Raw genomic sequence first — 20,640 nt, forward strand, 5'->3', positions numbered from 1 at the left:
ATCACTAAGGAAACCAGGACTGGATTACAGTGAAATAAACTGGCTTCATCATCAGTATAGGGAGACATATGAAATGAAACGGGGAGAAATATACCTGTTTTCTAGTACCTCTCCCCTTGGCACCTCACAATGTGTTTAGCAAAGCTACATCCAACCTGGGGTAGCTAACATTCCTTAAAATGAACAGGGCGTGGATCACACAGGACTTGTCGATACGTTTTGATGACTAGACAATTATATTGGCTGCACCCAGACAGTCTTCAACTCTATTTGCCATTTGTTTCATTTGGGTGCCTACTCACCAAAAACCCCAACAAAAAACTGCACTGTCTACCTTTTCCTCTGCCTCTTCCACGTACATGAAGAGTTCAAGCAGGAACATAGGATGCAGTAATGGACCAAGGCAGAGCAAGGGTTAATATACAGTGAATACTCCATGCAGGGTGAAGTGGGGAAGAAAAGGCAGGTTCAGCAGGGATGTCAAAAGCGAGAATGTTGGGCAGAGTCAGGTAAATAGGCAAAACAGTTTAAAAGTAAATGAACTTATCAAACCAGCGATTTTCAATAGCAAGAATCCTGGGTGCAAACGTTGGCACCAAGGCCCTGGCGCATATGGAGTCTTGCATTGTCCTGAAGAAGGAGGTGTCCTGCATCCTGGAGAAGGCGATGAATCCTCGTGGTCCTGGCGGTGGGTTCTGAGTCCGGAGGAACAAAGGGAGACGGAAGAATAAAATCTCAGCCCCGTGCAGGGGTTGACATGACACGGTGGTTGTGTGCAAGCTCATCTGGCCTTAGGTCACGGGGGCTTGCTGGATAAGGTGCAAGTCTACAATTTCACAAGGGATCTTATGACTCATGGTCAGTGATGGCAGCGGCATCAGCGATGGCATCGGTGTCCATACTGCTCTCTGCTGCTTGACTCTCCTGGTATGGCTGAGGCCTCTAAGTCTTAGGCCAGCTCTGTGACGAACCCCTGTGGTCAGAGCACTCACACTGTCACCCTGCGTGCTGCATGTTCCCGCCGAAAACTGCCTGCTTTCCGGCGCGTTGCGCCTCTTTTTGCTTAACCGCGCCCCCTGTCTGCAGATGCAAAGGTCGGTCCAGGGTTTCTAGCTTTCCCCCGTAAAACATAGGTGACAGCCCCGACAGTTCCAGAACATTTATGGGGAAGGTACGCCTAGCACGGTCTTTACATACCACCTCCGTGTCAACCTCCTCCACCTCTTCCTCAAGTTGAACCAGACATTTTTTATCAGTTTCTATGGGGGTACCGTGCTCCATGCTTTGTTGGTGAAATTTGTAAGCTGCCTCCCTAAGAGTACTCTGCCGCATGGTCTGTGTGTAAAATTTGGAAGCTGCTTCTGTGTGGGTGACATTTTTAACTAGACTGTCGGCAGCAAGTCTTACAGTAGACCTCCAGCTCAATCCAAAATCATACTACCAGGTTTTCATCGGCGGCTACTGTAATGTATGCTACTAGAGCTGAAATTTTGAAGCTGTGGGGGAAATGTGAAAACATGCTCTGTGGGGGACATTTTTAACCAGCTTCTCTGGGGGTACTCTGGCCCATGCTCTGTCTGTGAAATTTGTAAGCTGCTTCTGTGAGGGTATTCTGCCCTATGCTCTGTGCATGAAATTTTTAAATGGCTTGGCGGTAGCGAGTCTCAGTCTCTGTGGGGGCACTGTTAAATTGTATGTTATTCATTTACTTCCTATTTTACCATGATTTCTATCATGAAAGAACCATTTAAGTAATTTCCTTATCCCTTAGTCTCTATGCGCAAAACAGTTGTCTTGTGCCTAGCCACATTTGCTCCCTCTCCCTGATCGCATTCTTTTAGAAAGACTTCAAGAAAGGAATATTTTGATACGGTGAGTGCCGCCTTGTCTTCTACATGAGAGTGGTGAAATGGATAAGACAAACGGATAGTCAGGGGCAAAGTCCAGGTCTTGTAACTAAAGTCTAAAGTCGGAATATGTCAAAGGCAAAAGGAGTAATACAAATGGGTAGTCGAAAGGCAAATTCTAAGTCTGACAAAAATAGGATAGAATATCAAAATACAGAGCATAGAGAAAGCACATCACTGAGCTAAAGATACAATTGCTAATTATCTGGCATTGCCAGCCAGTTAAATAGCCTGGCATTTATCTGGAAAGGAAAGAACCTGGAGGAACCCCAAACACAACACTGACAGCCCCTACTATCCATAGGGTAGCTGAGCTATCAGTAACAGCACTGACAGACTGACATTGTCATGCTATCCATAGGTCTGCTGTGCTGTCACTCACAACGCTGACAGCCCAACACACCCCTACTATTCATAGGGCTCTCTAGACCACAACGAATGGCAGAATTGTGACATCAATGAAAAAAATTGTCTACAAAGAAAAAAAATGTAATAATAGGTGAAGGTACAAATTAGATAGATTGGAACTATATACACAAAAATGAAAAATACCAAAAATGCAAAGGTCACAAACAAAGGATGCAAAGGGAAGTTGTTGCTTAAGAAAAGCACAATTGCTGATGTTGCCATTTTTTCACATGGGCCAATAAACCACCACATTTTTGTATCTGAGTGGTTTGGAGTGTTGTATCCTCATCTTGAATTTTCTATTGGACATCTAGTTGGCATGCTCTAACTACTATATTGGACATGTGCTGCCTTTTTTTCCTTTTTGTCTAGTATCTATCTATTTATCTATCTATCTATCTATCTATCTATCTATCTATCTATCTGTGTAGTATACTCCTATCTTTCTAAACATGTGAAAATACAGTAATACAAGTAAGAGCGTGACAGCACTATATTCTAACATTTTATTTGTTCGGACCTTCTACTGTGTGCTAGATATAGTGTAGAAAGACCTTACAATTTAGGATAAAGTGAAGCTATTGTGTGATCATTGATTGTAATCAAAGATCTTTTTTTAGTCCTACAGTGGCTGTTATTCATTTCAGTAAAATGTTTTCAAGAATCAAGATTATCCTCCAGCATCAGACATGGTTTGTATAATTCCAGCACATGAAATAATATTTATATGACACAAAACTTCAAAAGTACCATTTAATCCTGAACATATGTTACATAAGACTAAACCTCTTGCACACAAGTGTACCAGTTAATCTTAGTGCCCCAAATCAATATTTGGAATAGGGTCCCATCTTCAGCAGTTAGTTGAGAAGATTCTTTTGATCTTTCCAGTGTAAAGGTATGATATGTGATTTGAAAAAAACTCACAGGATATTTGAATACTATATTGGTTGGGAACATATTGTCAAGGAAAATGCGGTACATGATCCCTCAATCAAAATAAGAAAAGGAAAATTACAGAAAATGAGCGCCACAAATACAGTAGGGAAAAAAAGTATTTAGTCAGCCACCAATTGTGCAAGTTCTCCCATTTAAAAAGATGAGCGAGGCCTTTAATTGACATCATAGGTAGACCACAACTATGAGAGTCAAAATGAAAAAAAAAATCCAGAAAATCACTTTGTCTGATTTGGCAAAATTTAATTAGCAAATTATGGTGGAAAATAAGTATTTGGTCACCTAAAAACATGCAAAATTTCTGGCTCTCACAGACCTGTAACTTCTCCTTTAAGAGACTCCTCTGTCTCCACTCATTACCTGTAGTAATTGTAGTAATAGCACCTGTTTGAACTTGTTATCAGTATAAAAGACACCTGTCCACAACCTCAAACAATCACACTCCAAACTACACTATGGTGAAGACCAAAGAGCTGTCGAAGGACACCAGAAACAAAATTGTGGCCTTGCACCAGGCTGGGAAGACTGAATCTGCAATAGGCAAGCAGCTTGGTGTGATGAAATCAACTGTGGGCGCAATAATAAGAAAATGGAAGACATACAAGACCACTGATAATCTCCCTCTATCTGGGGCTCCACGCAAGATCTCACCTTGTGGGGTCAAAATGATCACTAGAACGGTGAGCAAAAATTCCAGAACCACACGGGGTACCTATTGAATGACCTGCATGGAGCTGGGACCACCGTAACACAGGCTACCATCAGTAACACACTACGTTGCCAGGGACTCAGATCCTGCAGTGCCAGAAGTGTACCCCTGTTTAAGCCAGTACATGTCCGGGCCTGTCTGAAGTTTGCTAGAGAGCTTGTGGATTATCCAGAAGAGTATGGGGGGAATGTCATATGGTCTGATGAAACCAGAGTAGAACTGTTTGGTAGAAACAAAACTCATCATGTTAGGAGGAGACAGAATGCTGAGTTGCATGCAAAGAGCACCATACCTACTATGAAGCATGGGGGTGGCAACATCGTGCTTTGGGGCTGTTTCTCTGCAAAGGGACCAGGACGACTGATCCGTGTACATGAAAGAATAAATGGGGCCATGGATCGTGATATTTTGAGTGCAAACCTCCTTCTGTCATGGTTTGAACAGGGTTCTTGCCCTGCACTCACAGGGTTAAGTGTTCGTGGCCTCTTTCTGGATCTGGGAGGGGTATTTATACTCACTCTTTACCAGGGTTCTCTGTCAGCTATACTGTTGTTCTGGTGTGTCTGACCCCTGTTGTGCGTGTATTCTGCGTTGCTTGTTTGATTCCCGTGTATGACCCGGCCTGTTCCCTCACTCTGTACTCCGTCTCTCGCTTTGGTACTACTGTCTTCTCCGGTTCTGACCTCCTGGCTTGGCTATCGTTACTCCGTTACAGTTTGACCCTATTGTACCGTCTATTGCCCGTTCTGGTTTTCTGACCTATTGCTACGTCCTTACTATCCTTTCTGTCTAAACCCCGTGGTACTGTATTGCTATCTGGTGCTTTGACCCTGGCTTCGTCTGGTTTCTGTCTCTGTCTATGCCCCTTGGTAACATTGCCCCGTAGTTACCTTTCTAGGAGTTTCCCTGCAGCTCCTAGATCTGTGGAGCTTAGGCCACGCCCCCCAGCAGTCATGTGCTTCAGGTCCTGATACTCTGAAGCACGCATCGTCACCGCTGCTGCCCTGCTCCACAGGTATCTGTGAGTACTGTCTTTGTACTCAGGACACCCGCACTGGCACAGTGAGCAAGTGCAGTGCGGTGTTCCTGACACCTTCCATCAGTAAGGGCATCGAAGATGAAACGTGGATGAGTGTTTCAGCATGATAAAGATCCCAAGAACATCACCAGGGCAATGAAGGAGTGGCTTCTTAAGAAGCATATGAAGGTCCTGGAGTGGACTAGCCAGTCTCCAGATCTCAAATCCATAGAAAACTTTGGGAGGTATTTGAAAATATGTGTTGCCCAGCGACAGGCCCAAAACATCACTGCTCTAGAGGAGATCTGCAAGGAGGAATGGGCCAACATACCACCCATAGTGTGTGCCAACCTTGTGAAAACTTACAGAAAACATTTGACCTCTGTCATTTCCAACAAAGGATATATAAGAAAATATTGAGATGAACTTTTGTTAATGACCAAATACTTACTTTCCACCATAATTTACTAAATAAATCTTGCCAAATGAGACAAGTTGATTTTCTGGATTTGCTTCCTCATTTTGACTTTCATAGTTGTTTTCTACCTATGATGTCAATTACAGGCCTCTCTCATCTTTTTAAGTGGGATGACTTGCACAATTGGTGTCTCACTAAATACTTTTTTTTCCCCATTGTAATAAAACCTACAAGCATCACATCATGGAGTACTTCATTTTATGAAAAAACAAAAATGTATTAGTTGCTACATAAAAATAGACTATACTGTAAAATTGATATACTAATAAAAGAGGTTTGTACGAAAAGATGATCAAAAAAGTTCCCAAGGATATGCAGACATATAAAATTACACAGTACAGGGTATAAAACAGTAAATCTGATCTGTAGGTAAAGTGCATATAGTAGGAAGGGTCATTAAGGGGCAGAATAAAAAATGTAATGAGAAAGATGATTTGTAATCAGAAAGACCTGTCTATCAAGGTGTGCAAATGAATGAACATCTAAACAATTGACCAAACTAAGCTATTAAATGACAAGTGAGGGGTCAAACCTAGTGGTAATTCAAATGAATCGCTTACCACTAGTGTTGAGAGATACCTTCCGATATCGGGAAATATCGGATCAGATTGGATCGGACCGATACCCCAAAAATATCGGGTATCGCCGATTCCGATACCGGAAACCCATGCAAGTCAATGGGACACAGATATCGGAATGAAAATAAACCCTTTCTATCCTTGCACATCCAGTTCGGGAGGGGGGAAGAGTGTGGGCGGCGCGTGGGCGGAGACTGTGTGTGTGCGAGCGGGGTCTGTACGGGCCTCTCGGGGGTCTGTGCGGGCCTGCCGGGGGTCTGTGCGGGCCTGCCAGGGGTCTGTGCGGGCTGCCGGGGGTCTGTGTGGGCCTGCTGGAGGTCTGTGCGGGCCTGCCGGGGGTCTGTGCGGGCCTGCCGGGGTTTTGTGCGGGCTGCCGGGGGTCTGTGCAGGCCTGCCGGAGGTCTATGCGGGCCTGCCAGGGGTCTGTGCGGGCTGCCGGGGGTCTGTGCGGGCCTGCCGGGGGTTGTGTGTGTGTGTAGGCATCATCCGATGGGACTACAAGTCCCATCGGGCGATGCCTGCTAAAATGACAGTGATTGACACATTAGCCAATGATGGGACAGTAGTAGTCCCATCATCCGGCAAATGTGTTGAATGTAAAAAAACAAACATACTACATACATATATACTACATACATACTACATATATACAACATTCATACAACATACTACATAATACATACTACATACATACTACATATATACTACATTCATACAACATACATACATACTACATAATACAAACATACTACATATATACTACATTCATACAACATACATACTGTACATACTACATAATACATACATACTACATATATACTACATTCATACAACATACATACATACTACATAATACATACTACATATATACTACATTCATACAACATACATACATACTACATACAGTACATGCTACATATATACTACATTCATACAACATACATACAGTTGTGGCCAAAAGTACTGACACCCCTGCAATTCTGTCAGATAATACTCAGTTTCTTCCTGAAAATGATTGCAAACACAAATTCTTTGGTATTATTATCTTCAATTAATTTGTCTTAAATGAAAAAACACAAAAGAGAATGAAGCAAAATGCAAACCATTGATCATTTCACACAAAACTCCAAAAATGGGCCAGACAAAAGTATTGGCACCCTCAGCCTAATACTTGGTTGCACAACCTTTAGCCAAAATAACTGCGACCAACCGCTTCTGGTAACCATCAATGAGTTTCTTACAATGCTCTGCTGGAATTTTAGACCATTCTTCTTTGGCAAACTGCTCCAGGTCCCTGATATTTGAAGGGTGCCTTCTCCAAACTGCCATTTTTAGATCTCTCCACAGGTGTTCTATGGGATTCAGGTCTGGACTCATTGCTGGCCACCTTAGACGTCTCCAGTGCTTTCTCTCAAACCATTTTCTAGTGCTTTTTGAAGTGTGTTTTGGGTCATTGTCCTGCTGGAAGACCCATGACCTCTGAGGGAGACCCAGCTTTCTCACACTGGGCCCTACATTATGCTGCAAAATTTGTTGGTAGTCTTCAGACTTCATAATGCCATGCACACGGTCAAGCAGTCCAGTGCCAGAGGCAGCAAAGCAACCCCAAAACATCAGGGAACCTCCGCCATGTTTGATTGTAGGGACCATGTTCTTTTCTTTGAATGCCTCTTTTTTTCTCCTGTAAACTCTATGTTGATGCCTTTGCCCAAAAAGTTCTACTTTTGTCTCATCTGACCAGAGAACATTCTTCCAAAATGTTTTAGGCTTTTTCAGGTAAGTTTTGGCAAACTCCAGCCTGGCTTTTTTATGTCTCAGGGTAAGAAGTGGGGTCTTCTTGGGTCTCCTACCATACAGTTCCTTTTCATTCAGACACCGATGGATAGTACGGTTTGACACTGTTGTACCCTCGGACTGCAGGGCAGCTTGAACTTGTTTGGATGTTAGTCGAGGTTCTTTATCCAACATCCGCACAATCTTGCGTTGAAATCTCTTGTCAATTTTTCTTTTCCGTCCACATCTAGGGAGGTTAGCCACAGTGCCATGGGCTTTAAACTTCTTGATGACACTGCGCACGGTAGACACAGGAACATTCAGGTCTTTGGAGATGGACTTGTAGCCTTGAGATTGCTCATGCTTCCTCATAATTTGGTTTCTCAAGTCCTCAGACAGTTCTTTGTTCTTCTTTCTTTTCTCCATGCTTAATGTGGTACACACAAGGACACAGGACAGAGGTTGAGTCAACATTAATCCATGTCAACTGGCTGCAAGTGTGATTTAGTTATTGCCAACACCTTTTAGGTGCCACAGGTAAGTTACAGATGCTGTTAATTACACAAATTAGAGAAGCAACACATGATTTTTCGAACAGTGCCAATACTTTTGTCCACCCTCTTTTTTATGTTTGGTGTGGAATTATATCCAATTTGGCTTTAGGACAATTCTTTTTGTGTTTTTTCATTTAAGACAAATTAAATGAAGATAATAATACCAAATAATTTGTGTTTGCAATCATTTTCAGGAAGAAACTGAGTATTATCTGACAGAATTGCAGGGGTGTCAATACTTTTGGCCACAACTGTACATACTGCATAATACATGCATACTACATATATACTACATTCATACAACATACATACATACTACATACATACAACATACATACTACATACATACTACAAACATATATTCATACATACATTCATACAATACATACATATAGACATACAGTACATATAACATAGAGTACATACTCACCATCACTTGTCACTTTGATCCTCGAAGCCAGTGTAATCTGTAAAAAATATTAAAATAACAAACAACTAATATACTCCCTGATCCGCAGAAATCCATGAGTGTCCCATGACGATCTCCTCACTGTATTCCTCCGCCACTGTAAAAAAATAGTCCCTAGTCTCACTTTTGGCATTGCTGTGTGAGAAAGTTCCCACGCAGCTTTTGCCAAAAAGTGAGACCAGTGAACTATAGTAACCTCTCAGTGATGAACTGCAGGAGATCGTCGTGGGACACTCGTGGATTTCTGCGGATCAGGGAGTATATTGTTTTTTTGTTATTGTCATGTGCCTGGAAAGATGCAGGCTAAACACTGGAGCAAGCTTCAAAGAGGGGAAAGTGATCTATGATGTACTGATACATCATAGGTCGTAAAAGGGGTAAAGAATCTATATGGGAGACACCACAATACAGCAGACCAGTCAATTTAGCAATGATGAAGCAAGATTTACATCTTAAAAAATATAATGGACGCATATGCTAGTAGCAAAAAAAAGATGAAGAATGGGGCAAGAAAAAAGGAGGTACAAGAAAAAGGTAAAAGAAAAAGGTGAAACGGAAAACAATCTGATAACTTACGTGTCATATTGTAAAAAAACGGGAGGCTAATATTGAAGCGAAGAATGCAATACCAAGAAAGAAATATTGTGAAATGGTGTCAAATTTAATGAAAAAATGATGAGGTGAATCAAAATACTAATAGATAGACAAGTGAATATGCATTATGAAAATAATATATAACAATAAATAACAAGCGAAAAAATGTAATTAATTTACAAAAAGCAAAAGTATGAGGATGATATAAAGTGAAAAAAATATAAGGAAAAATGGATGCAAATATTTTTTGACAAAAAGTGTCAATCATTCCTTATTCCAGTTTGGCTTCCACAAGGACATTTATCGATTGAATTCATTGCTGCAACAAAGGAATAGAAGACCACCCAAAAAACTTACAATGAATATTGTGAATCAGTTAAGTCCGCCGATCATCTCCAAATACAACAAAATTAAAATAATCAGGCAAAACAGATATTTATTATAATTAAAATAGATACAGATTTAAACAATTCAGCAAAGAATCTCACAAGCAGATTCATAAAAAGGAATCAAAACTCAATTTCTCATTAAGTCCTTTGTGTCAGAGACACCGCACTGCACTTGCTCATAGAGCCAGTGCGTGTGTCCTGAGTACAGAAGCAGTGCTAAAAGATACCTGTGGAGCAGGGCAGCAGAGGTGACCATGCGTGCTTCAGGCTAATAGTGTCAGGGTCCAGTCAGTGCTGGAAAGTAAAGATGCATAGGACCTGCGGACACTGAAACTGAATAGTCTGCACGGGACCTATGGTCATGTGACTGCAAGGGGGCGGGGCTTAGCGTCCTGTATTCAGATAGGACAAGACACCATACAACAACTCAGAGTCAGGCAAAACAGAGGTCACACACAGTACGGGCGAACGAGGTACAGGAGGGACGAACAGACGGGTAGTCAGACAGAGCCAAAGGTCATACACAAGAGGGCGACGTGGTACCAAGGGGACGAGCAGAGAGGAGTTGGGTCACAAGCAGAGAGTCATTCACGAGAGGTAGCGCAGTACAAGAGGGTCAGGCAGAACTCGTAACAGGGACAGAACCAGATCACAACCGAACAAACAAGCAAGATATCAGGCACAAGGCACACGTATACAAGAGGTCACTTAACTCAGCCGAGGGCAGGAGTATAACTGACACCGGACCCAGGTCCAGTGAGCACTAAATAGCCTCCTGCTGCCAGAGAGAGGCAGCACAATTAACCCCTAGTCTAACCAGGACGGGTCAAAGCGAAATCCCATCCTGGATCATGACAATACCCACCTCTCAATGGGGGGCCACGGGACCCCCAGGTCTCTCAGGGTACTTGGCGTGAAAGGCTCGGATCAACCGATCCGCATGAACTGATCGAGCAGGAACCCACGAGCGTTCCTCAGGACCGTAGCCCTTCCAATGTATCAAATACTGAAGGGCGCGACAGACCAACCTGGAGTCGACAATTCGTTCCACCTCGTACTCAGCCTGCCCATCTACCAGAACCGGTGTCGGGGAAGATGATGATCCCTCCCCACTGGACCTCACAGGTTTCAAAAGGGCCTTATGGAAAACATTTGGGATCCGCAGAGATGGCGGGAGCTGCAACCGAAAAGCCACCGGGTTAACTGCTTCGGTAATTACATAGGGACCTATAAACTTGGGTCCAAGCTTCGCAGAGGGGACCTTGAGCCTTATATTTTTGGTGGATAACCATACCTTATCCCTGACCTGAAACACTGGACCCACGGATAGTTTTTTGTCCGCAAAAAATTTAAATTTGTCCTGGGCCTTCGTAATGTTATTCTGGACCTCCCGCCATACCTCCCCCAACCGCTGGATCGACTCGTCCGCCCCAGGACACCCAGAATTCAAGCGGGAAAATTCTCCAAAATGAGGATGAAACCCATAATTGCAAAAAAAAGGAGATGTACCCGTAGACTGGTTAGTGCGGTTGTTAAAAGCAAACTCAGCCAATGGTAACACAGAACACCAATCATCCTGTCGGGCTGAGGTCAAACAATGCAGAATTTGCTCCAGAGACTGATTGGTCCGCTCAGTCTGCCCATTAGTCTCTGGATGGTAGGCGGATGAAAAGGACAAACTAATACCCAACCTCCTACAAAAAGCTCTCCAAAATCTGGACACAAATTGCACTCCCCTATCAGACACCACATTCAGGGGTACCCCATGCAACCGCACCACATGCTCCACAAACAATCTGGACAATGTTTCCGCATTAGGTAGAGCTGCCAAAGGTACAAAATGTGCCTGCTTACTAAACCTGTCCACTACGACCCAGACCACGGTATTACCCTTGGAAGGGGGAAGGTTGGTGATGAAATCCATGGACAGATGAGTCCATGGTCTCTCAGGAATTGGCAGTGGTACCAATTCCCCGGCCGGCCGGTTATGGGGAGTTTTCGCACGGGCACAAACCTCACACGCAGACACATACTCCCCAACATCAGAGGCTAAAGAAGACCACCAGAACATTCTAGCAATGGCCTTCCGGGTCGCTGAGATCCCTGGATGTCCACCCAGAACTGAGTCATGGAACTCCTGGAGGACCTTGAGACGAAACTGAGCTGGCACATAAAGTTTATCCACCGGCTTAGCTGGAGGTGCAAGAGCCTGGGCTTCTCGAATCTCTCGTTCCAACACATTAGAAATCTCTGCCACCACCACCCCAGGCTGAAGAATGGAGGATGGAGGTTCCGGGGGGGACACCGGATCTAGACTGCGTGACAACGCATCCGCTCTGATATTCTTGGATCCTGGTCGGAAAGTGATCGAGAAGTTGAATCGAGAAAAAAAAAGTGACCATCTAGCCTGTCTGGGAGTCAACCTTTTAGCAGACTCGATGTAAGCTAGGTTTTTGTGGTCCGTGATTACCGTTATAGGATGGACAGCCCCCTCCAAAAAATGCCTCCATTCTGTAAAAGCCAATTTTACGGCCAGAAGTTCCCGATTCCCCACATCATAGTTTCTCTGCTGGAGAGAACTTCTTTGAGAAAAAGGCGCAAGGTCTTAAATTGGTCAAAGTGGCGGGTCCCTGGGACAATACCGCCCCCACCCCCACCTCTGAGGCGTCTACCTCAACAATAAATGGTTCAGAGGGGTCCGGTTGGATAAGAACCGGGGCCGACATGAAACATTTTTTCAAAAACTGAAATGCCGCTACCGCTGCGGTTGACCAATTCTTGATATCGGCCCCCTTTTGAGTCATGTCTGTGAGGGGTTTAACCACCTGTGAGAACCCCCTTATAAATTTCCGATAATAATTAGCAAACCCTAGGAAATGTTGCAGACCCTTCAAATCACACGGTTGAACCCACTCGAGAATGGCCTGCACCTTATTAGGATCCATGCGATACCCTTCAGCAGACACGATGAACCCCAGAAAGGACAGTTCCTGAACAAAAAATAAACATTTTTCAAGTTTAGCAAACAGACAGTTCTCCCTGAGCCTTTGGAGAACTGCCCGAACATGACCAATGTGAGTCTGTTTATCAGGCGAGTAGATTAAAATGTCATCCAAATACACCACCATAAAACGTCCAATCAAATCGGAGAACACATGATTTATGAAATTTTGGAAGACCGCTGGAGCGTTGGTCAGGCCGAAGGGCATGACCAAATTTTCAAACAACCCTTCAGTAGTGAGAAAGGCGGTCTTCCATTCATCTCCATCCCGGACTCGGATAAGGTTATACGCTCCCCGTAGGTCTAATTTCGAAAACCACTTAGCTCCGGACAACTGATTGTATAAATCAGGAATAAGTGGAAGGGGATAAGTATTCCTCACAGTTATTTTATTTAACTCACGAAAATCGAGGCATGGGCGCAAACCACCGTCTTTTTTTTTTTACAAAAAAGAACCCTGCCGCCACAGGAGAAACAGAAGGACGAATATGTCCCTTACGGAGGCTCTCAGAAATATATTCCTTCATCGCAGCCCGTTCCGGACCCGAGAGGTTATACAGGCGGGCTTTGGGCAATTTAGCACCTGGAACCAGGTCAATGGCACAATCAAATGGGCGGTGTGGTGGTAAAACCTCAGCCTCTTTTTCGGAGAAAACGTCAGTATAATCTATCAGGCACTCCGGAATGCCTTCTAGACCCACGGATGACACAGACACAGAAACAAGACATTTCTCAGAGCAATAGGGACCCCATTTAACAATATCCCGAGATTCCCAATTAATCACAGGATTATGCAGCTGTAACTAGGGGAACCCCAACACCAGTCCCGCAGGCAGGTTGTTCATTACAAAACATGAAATACGTTCCTGATGTAAGGAACTCACTTTAAGGAGAAACTCTTCAGTACAAAACACAATGTCATTCTTACCCAGTGGTGTTTTGTCAATAGCAACAAGGTGAATCGGAGTCTCCAACCTAACTGTCCCTAACTTACACCTGGCCACCAAGTCAGAGTCAATAAAGTTCAATGATGAACCGCAATCCACGAAGGCAGTTGTGGATGTGGAGACACCCCCACAACAAAGTTCCACTTGGAATGACATTTTAGAAAATGCAGAAAAGGGTACCTGAGAGCCTGGGTGACCTCCACGATAATCACCCGGGCTCAGTCGTTTGTTGGTTAGTGGCCGGGAGGGGCAATCCTTTTTCCCATGTCCAGACTCGCCACTGTGAACACAGCATTTTCTCACGTGCCGTTGCCTACTTTCTTCCTCCTTACGGTTGATGGTTCCCATCGCCGTGATTTTCAGTGAAGAACTGGCTCCCCTTCCTTGGGAGAACAATGATGTCTCGGTTTGTATCACTCCCCTTGCCCGTAACCTGCGATCCATTCGGACGGCCTGTGTCATAGCTTCCTCCAGGGCATCAGGTGGGGGGTGGAGAGCCAAGGTGTCTTTCAGATGCTCAGACAGGCCTCTGCGGAACAACCCCCGGAGAGCGGCGTCGTTCCAGCAGACCTCAGCAGCCCAGCGTCTGAACTCTGAGCAAAACCACTCGGCTGAGTGTTTCCCCTGGCAAACATTCATCAGCCTGTCCTCAGCCATACGCACCCGATCAGGCTCATCATAAATGTGCCCCAGGGCCTCAAAAAATGCATCCACAGTCATACGCTCATGGGCCGTGGTAGGAAGGGAGAAAGCCCAAGCTTGGGGGGCTCCCCTTAACAGAGACATAATGACCCCCACTCTCTGACTTTCATCCCCAGAAGAGTGTGGTCTTAAGGAAAAAAAAAGCTTACAGCCCTCCTTGAAAACTCTGAAGTCATTTTTATCTCCAGAAAAGGTATCTGGTAACTTCACTGGAGACTCAGGGGAAATTAATGTAACATCCCGAGCCCCCCATGAAAGAACCCCCTGCACAGTGTCGGCGATCAGCTGCTGAGACTGAGCCAGGACTCTTTGTTCTCCAAAGAGTTTCTGAGACATCTGCGTCAGATGCTTAACCTGCTCAGAAAGAACGTGCACAGGATCCATCACACACACAGGTGAATGGGAGCAGAGAAAAAAAAAAAAATGGTATGGGTCAGTTATAATGTCAGAGACACCGCACTGCACTTGCTCATAGAGCCAGTGCGTGTGTCCTGAGTACAGAAGCAGTGCTAAGAGATACCTGTGGAGCAGGGCAGCAGAGGTGACCATGCGTGCTTCAGGCTAATAGTGTCAGGGTCCAGTCAGTGCTGGAAAGTAAAGATGCATAGGACCTGCGGACACTGAAACTGAATAGTCTGCACGGGACCTATGGTCATGTGACTGCAAGGGGGCGGGGCTTAGCGTCCTGTATTCAGATAGGACAAGACACCATATAACAACTCAGAGTCAGGCAAAACAGAGGTCACACACAGTACGGGCGAACGAGGTACAGGAGGGACGAACAGACGGGTAGTCAGACAGAGCCAAAGGTCATACACAAGAGGGCGACGTGGTACCAAGGGGACGAGCAGAGAGGAGTCGGGTCACAAGCAGAGAGTCATACACGAGAGGTAGCGCAGTACAAGAGGGTCAGGCAGAACTCGTAACAGGGACAGAACCAGATCACAACCGAACAAACAAGCAAGATATCAGGCACAAGGCACACGTATACAAGAGGTCACTTAACTCAGCCGAGGGCAGGAGTATAACTGACACCAGACCCAGGTCCAGTGAGCACTAAATAGCCTCCTGCTGCCAGAGAGAGGCAGCATAATTAACCCCTAGTCTAACCAGGACGGGTCAAAGCGAAATCCCGTCCTGGATCATGACACTTTGGTTACATAGTACCTAGTGCAGTCTGTCACTCTAATTGGCCAAGTTTCGACTGAAATTTCCTCCTCATACCTAAATGAATACTATCAATGCCTCAAACCTGAAGGCACTTAGGATTACAGGTATGAATGATTTGAAAATGCTTGGGTTTTCAATGGTGACACATCATCTACCTTTTGTGCATTAATTATATCTCGAATGTGGTCACATATGCCTAAGGGCCCCGTCACAAATAGCAACTCACCAGCGATCCCGACAACGATATGAACTTGTCAGGATCGCTGGTGTGTCGCTACTTGATCGCTGGCAGCTTCACCAGCGATCAGCACCAGCGAGACGAGCGCGCACGTCGCTGTGTACATTAAATACCAGTGCGCTGGTGCAGGGAGCTGGTAACCAAGGTAAACAGCGGGTATGTAAGTGCCGCGCGGCGCTTGGAAACCCGCTGTTTACCTTGGTTACCAGCTCCCTGCATCAGCGCGCTGGTAACTAAGGTACACAGAGGGTTTCTAAGCGCTGCACGGTGCTTAGAAACCCGCTGTTTACCTTGGTTACCAGCTCCAGCTCGCTGATCGCTGGTCTCCTGCCTGCCACACGCAGCGATGCGTGCTGGCCAGCGGGAGACCAACGATCGAAAAAATGTCTAGGGCTTTCCACAACGATCAATGATACCAGGCAGGGGGGCCGGTCGCTGATAGGTGTCACACACAGCGATCTGGTGAGATCGCTGTTGCATCACAAAACTTGTGACTCAGCAGCGATCTCGCTAGCAAGATCGCTATGTGTGACAGGGGCTTTAATGGAGTTGGTGAGAGGTTTATCTAATGTAAATCATGGAACATGGACATGTGGCGCAATTACCAACATGAGTACTATTGCAAAAAATATAATTATTAGTAATAGTGAAAGATCTCTCTCCATCAGCTTTTTCAAAATTTGTTTTTGCATGCCAAATAATCATCACAAGGATAACAACCCAAATTAGGCTTTCTATTCTCAAGATTTAATGGATCGCTACCTTGAACACCTAGCGGCTATCAACAAGGATGTCTTTTAAGTTCTTCACTTTTTGGTAGTAAATAGAGGGATATCAGGAAGTTGAGTAGCCAAGATTGCATGGGTCTTCAAAACTGACCAGTGTTGGCATGTGATCTTTTGAATCCTGGTCCATTGACAATTATGTGTGGATATAAATCTGATCATCTGACTAAAATTTTCATGTTTCCAGTTTGGAATAGCAAATGTTTCCTAAGAGTATTCATGACTCTCAAATATTCCTGTATAATACTACAGTGGCTGAAATCTCTTGATCTAAACATTTCCTCCAGATTAACAGACTATCGTTCAAATATTTCTTAGTGAAGCAGATCCACTTTAACATGAAGAATTACTCAACTGGGGTGGCCTTAACAGTAGGGTAAATGTGGGCTGACGAGACATGTAACAAGGAATTGACAGAAGTGACCTTCCTGTATACAGTGCTGTGCAAATTAATTGGAACAAAGCATTTTTTTAAGTAAAATCATAAGTTGGTTACCAGTCAGTGATTCCAACCAGTTTTAACTGCTTTGAACAGGCACTCACACCTGTTCAAAGTAGTTAAAACTGGTTTGAATCACTGACTGGTAACCAACTTACGATTTTACTTAAAAAAATGCTTTGTCCCAATTAATTTGCACAGCACTGTACATCAGTCTGTATCGTGCCATCAGTCCCTAATTCCAATAGAATTTATACGAATTCAATTCTACTTTGATGTGCCTTGTAAGTCAATTTAATAATTTCGAGAGTTACAATTAAGATTGTCCTTAAACAAGGACAGATCATTCTCAGTTCTTTGCCAGGTGATGAGATCATCAAGGTATCTGAGACAACCAAAGCAGAAAGAAAAAAAAAAAGCAAGCTCACCGATATTTAAAAGTGCATGGAACTCTGTCATGATGAGACGTGGATGCATCAAGACAAAACACATACTTTGGGTTAAAATTCTTCAAATTTTATTCAATAGTATAAAAACATGATATGCTACGGTGTAAGAGGATGAGTCAGAGTCAGCGGTGTTCGGTGCCCTTTGAGGCCGGAACTATCGGGACAGTCACCACTATTGCCGGGGAGGGTTCTTCTGGGGGGGAAGGACCTTCACGCTGGACAGCAGGGGGTGCAGGGAATATAAAGAGGACTGAGTGTGGGAACGGGGCAGACTTGGCGGGAAAGCAACAGGAGAAAGTTGACTCCTTCTCCGCTGCTCCAGCTCACAGCTCCACGCCACCCATCCATCAGAGTGCTGACCCCACGATTAACTTTGATGCTATTGAGTTATCATCTGACCCTTCTCTTGTGGACAGTTTAGTCCTGCCTGTGGTGACTGATAAGCTGACTTACTGCGTCCCTTGAGACTATCCCAGAGAACGGCCAGCTACCGCGGTCTGTGAGCGGACACACGGCTTGTGTTCGGTGCCATCGCTGAGGAATCCACACAAAGGATTGTTTCTACAACCCAGTGCACTCAAGCCAGCCGGGACCGGATCCATCAGCATCGTTGGAAGACAGTGCGTCTCGTTCATCCGGAATAGAGCCAGAGACTTTGTTGACGATTTGTGACACCGTTGGGAGATTTTCCAGCCTTTCCCCTGCAAGAACTGCAAGCGATAAGTTACCCCATTTTTTGTATATCGTTATATCGTGCATGGTGGTTGTGCTTAATTTCCGTAGTTGTCTTGTCTCCCTGTATGGAGTATTCCTTGTTTAACTTCCTGTACAGTAAAAATCTGCTAGACCCTTCTCTGCCTACGGCTCTCCACTGCATTCAACAAATTTCTCTTCTTATATCTACAATATACGGGACAAAGAGCGATGCGTTTTGATTGCTGTGGCGACCTTTATGAAAGCTGATCCACCTAGGAAACATGAGTGCTTTAAAGAAATCAAGAGCCAATCATTTGTTAGACATATCACATGGTATATAAGGTCCTAGTAAATATGTGCACAAAACAAAACAGAAATTAGGCAACACAAAAATAAATAGACATGTTACATGAATACATGAATTATAAATATAGAAACAAGTTGATATTATAAACTAATGTTAATGATGGAACATGATTTCATTGCGTCTGTTTAAACCATTTGGAAACCTGGTTGTAGATCCAATAAGCTTCATGAGTGAGCAAGCGGTGTCTATTGTCTCCACCCCGCAAAGATTTATTAACCCATTCTAACCCACATACCTGAAGAGCAGAAATGTTGCATCAATGGTGGAGGATGAAATCTTTAATGACTGATGAAATGTTGTGATTAGTATTAGTATTTGTAACATTAGATATTTCATATAAGTTCTTTGTGAGACGTGTTTTTAATTTTCTTGATGTGCATCCAACAAAAGCTTTGTTACATGTGATGCAATGAATTTTGTAAATGACATAGCATGTATTGCAGTTGATAAATTCTTTTATATTAAATTTTAGCATATTGTCATAATTGTTGATGACTCTTACATTAGTTATATGTTTACAGGTTTTACAGTTGGTGGTACTACATTTATAGCAACCCTTAATATCAAGCCATGTTTTGTGAAAGGTCTTTGGTAGAAACATGTTACCCCTAATAGCATGTTTCCCAAAGTAGGATCCCTCCTTGCAACTATATTACATCCTCATTGCAATATAGATGCCAAGGTGGAATCCTCATGAAGTATGGGTAAAAATTTGTTAAATTTGTTAATGATCCGACTAATTTGATAGAATTGAGGACTATATTGAAAGCATAAGAAATGTCTATTTGTGAACAAATTTTTATTTTTTAGAAGACTGATTAGTTTGTGAAGAAATTAACTAGTCATGATCTTTGGGTGATACAAGATTTAATGCCTTATAATAATAATAATAATTTTTATTTATATAGCGCCAACATATTCCGCAGCACTTTACAATTAAGCGGGGACATGTACAGACAATAAATTCAATACAAGTTAAGACAATTCAAACAATGACATTAGGAGTGAGGTCCCTGCTCGCAAGCTTACAATCTACAAGGAAATGGGGGGACACAGTAGGTGAGAAATGCTTGTTAATTCAGGTCTGGCAATTATAATAGGGATTTTCATATAAAGCTGCATGATCCGGTCATCAGCCCGTGTGTTTAAGTGCAATAGACAAGTATCAAGTGCAGTTATGTGCATGAAGGGTGTGGAGACAGATGAATAGTAGGGTGCAGATTCAGAATAATATTTGGAAGGAGGGAACAGGGCAAAGTTAGCTTGCTGAGTAGTTGATGTGATAGGCTTCTTTGAAGAGATGGGTTTTCAAAGCGCGCTTGAATAGGTCAGGGCTAGGTATCAGTCTGATCGTCTGTTTAATATCCAATTTGGATATTTTCTATTTTTGAACTTACTGCATGATTTTTTGAGTTCCATATTTAAACTGTTATTATTACTACAATTCCTTTTAATCCTAGTGAACTCTCCCACAGGAATTGATTTAATCGCATGCCGAGGAATACTTCTGATTGCATGAAGGATTGTAGTGCCAGTTAGTGGCTTAGAATATTTGTATGGAGATCAATTGATCATGTGCACCATGAAGTTTGAGATCTAAAAATGAAATTTGATCACTGTTATAGATATAATGTATATCTATAACATCTGAGATTACAATAATTTGAGTTGAGGTAGTTCATGAAGTCGGGTATGACAGATACATCTCCCATCCAAATGATGACAGTATCATCAATGCATCTGCCATACCAGATGACAGAGTACATTAAAATGTTGGACAGATAAAATAAATGATGAAATTCCCAAAAAGGCATGACCAAATTTGCTAGAGAAAGTGAAAATTTGGCACCCATTGCCACCCCCGTGCATTGTAAATAATAATTCTGATCGAAGGAAAAAAAGTGAATCAAGCCATTCGCATAAAAGTTCATTGGCAGAAATAAATTTCCGAGACTATAGTTCTCATGAGAGGAAAACTTTCTTGTTTGTGGATTTTGGGCAATCCATGCAAT

This window comes from Dendrobates tinctorius, unplaced genomic scaffold (genome assembly GCF_039654945.1).
Source record: "Dendrobates tinctorius isolate UK_male_01 unplaced genomic scaffold, ASM3965494v1 ptg000292l, whole genome shotgun sequence".
In the NCBI taxonomy this organism is placed as follows: Eukaryota; Metazoa; Chordata; class Amphibia; order Anura; family Dendrobatidae; genus Dendrobates; species Dendrobates tinctorius.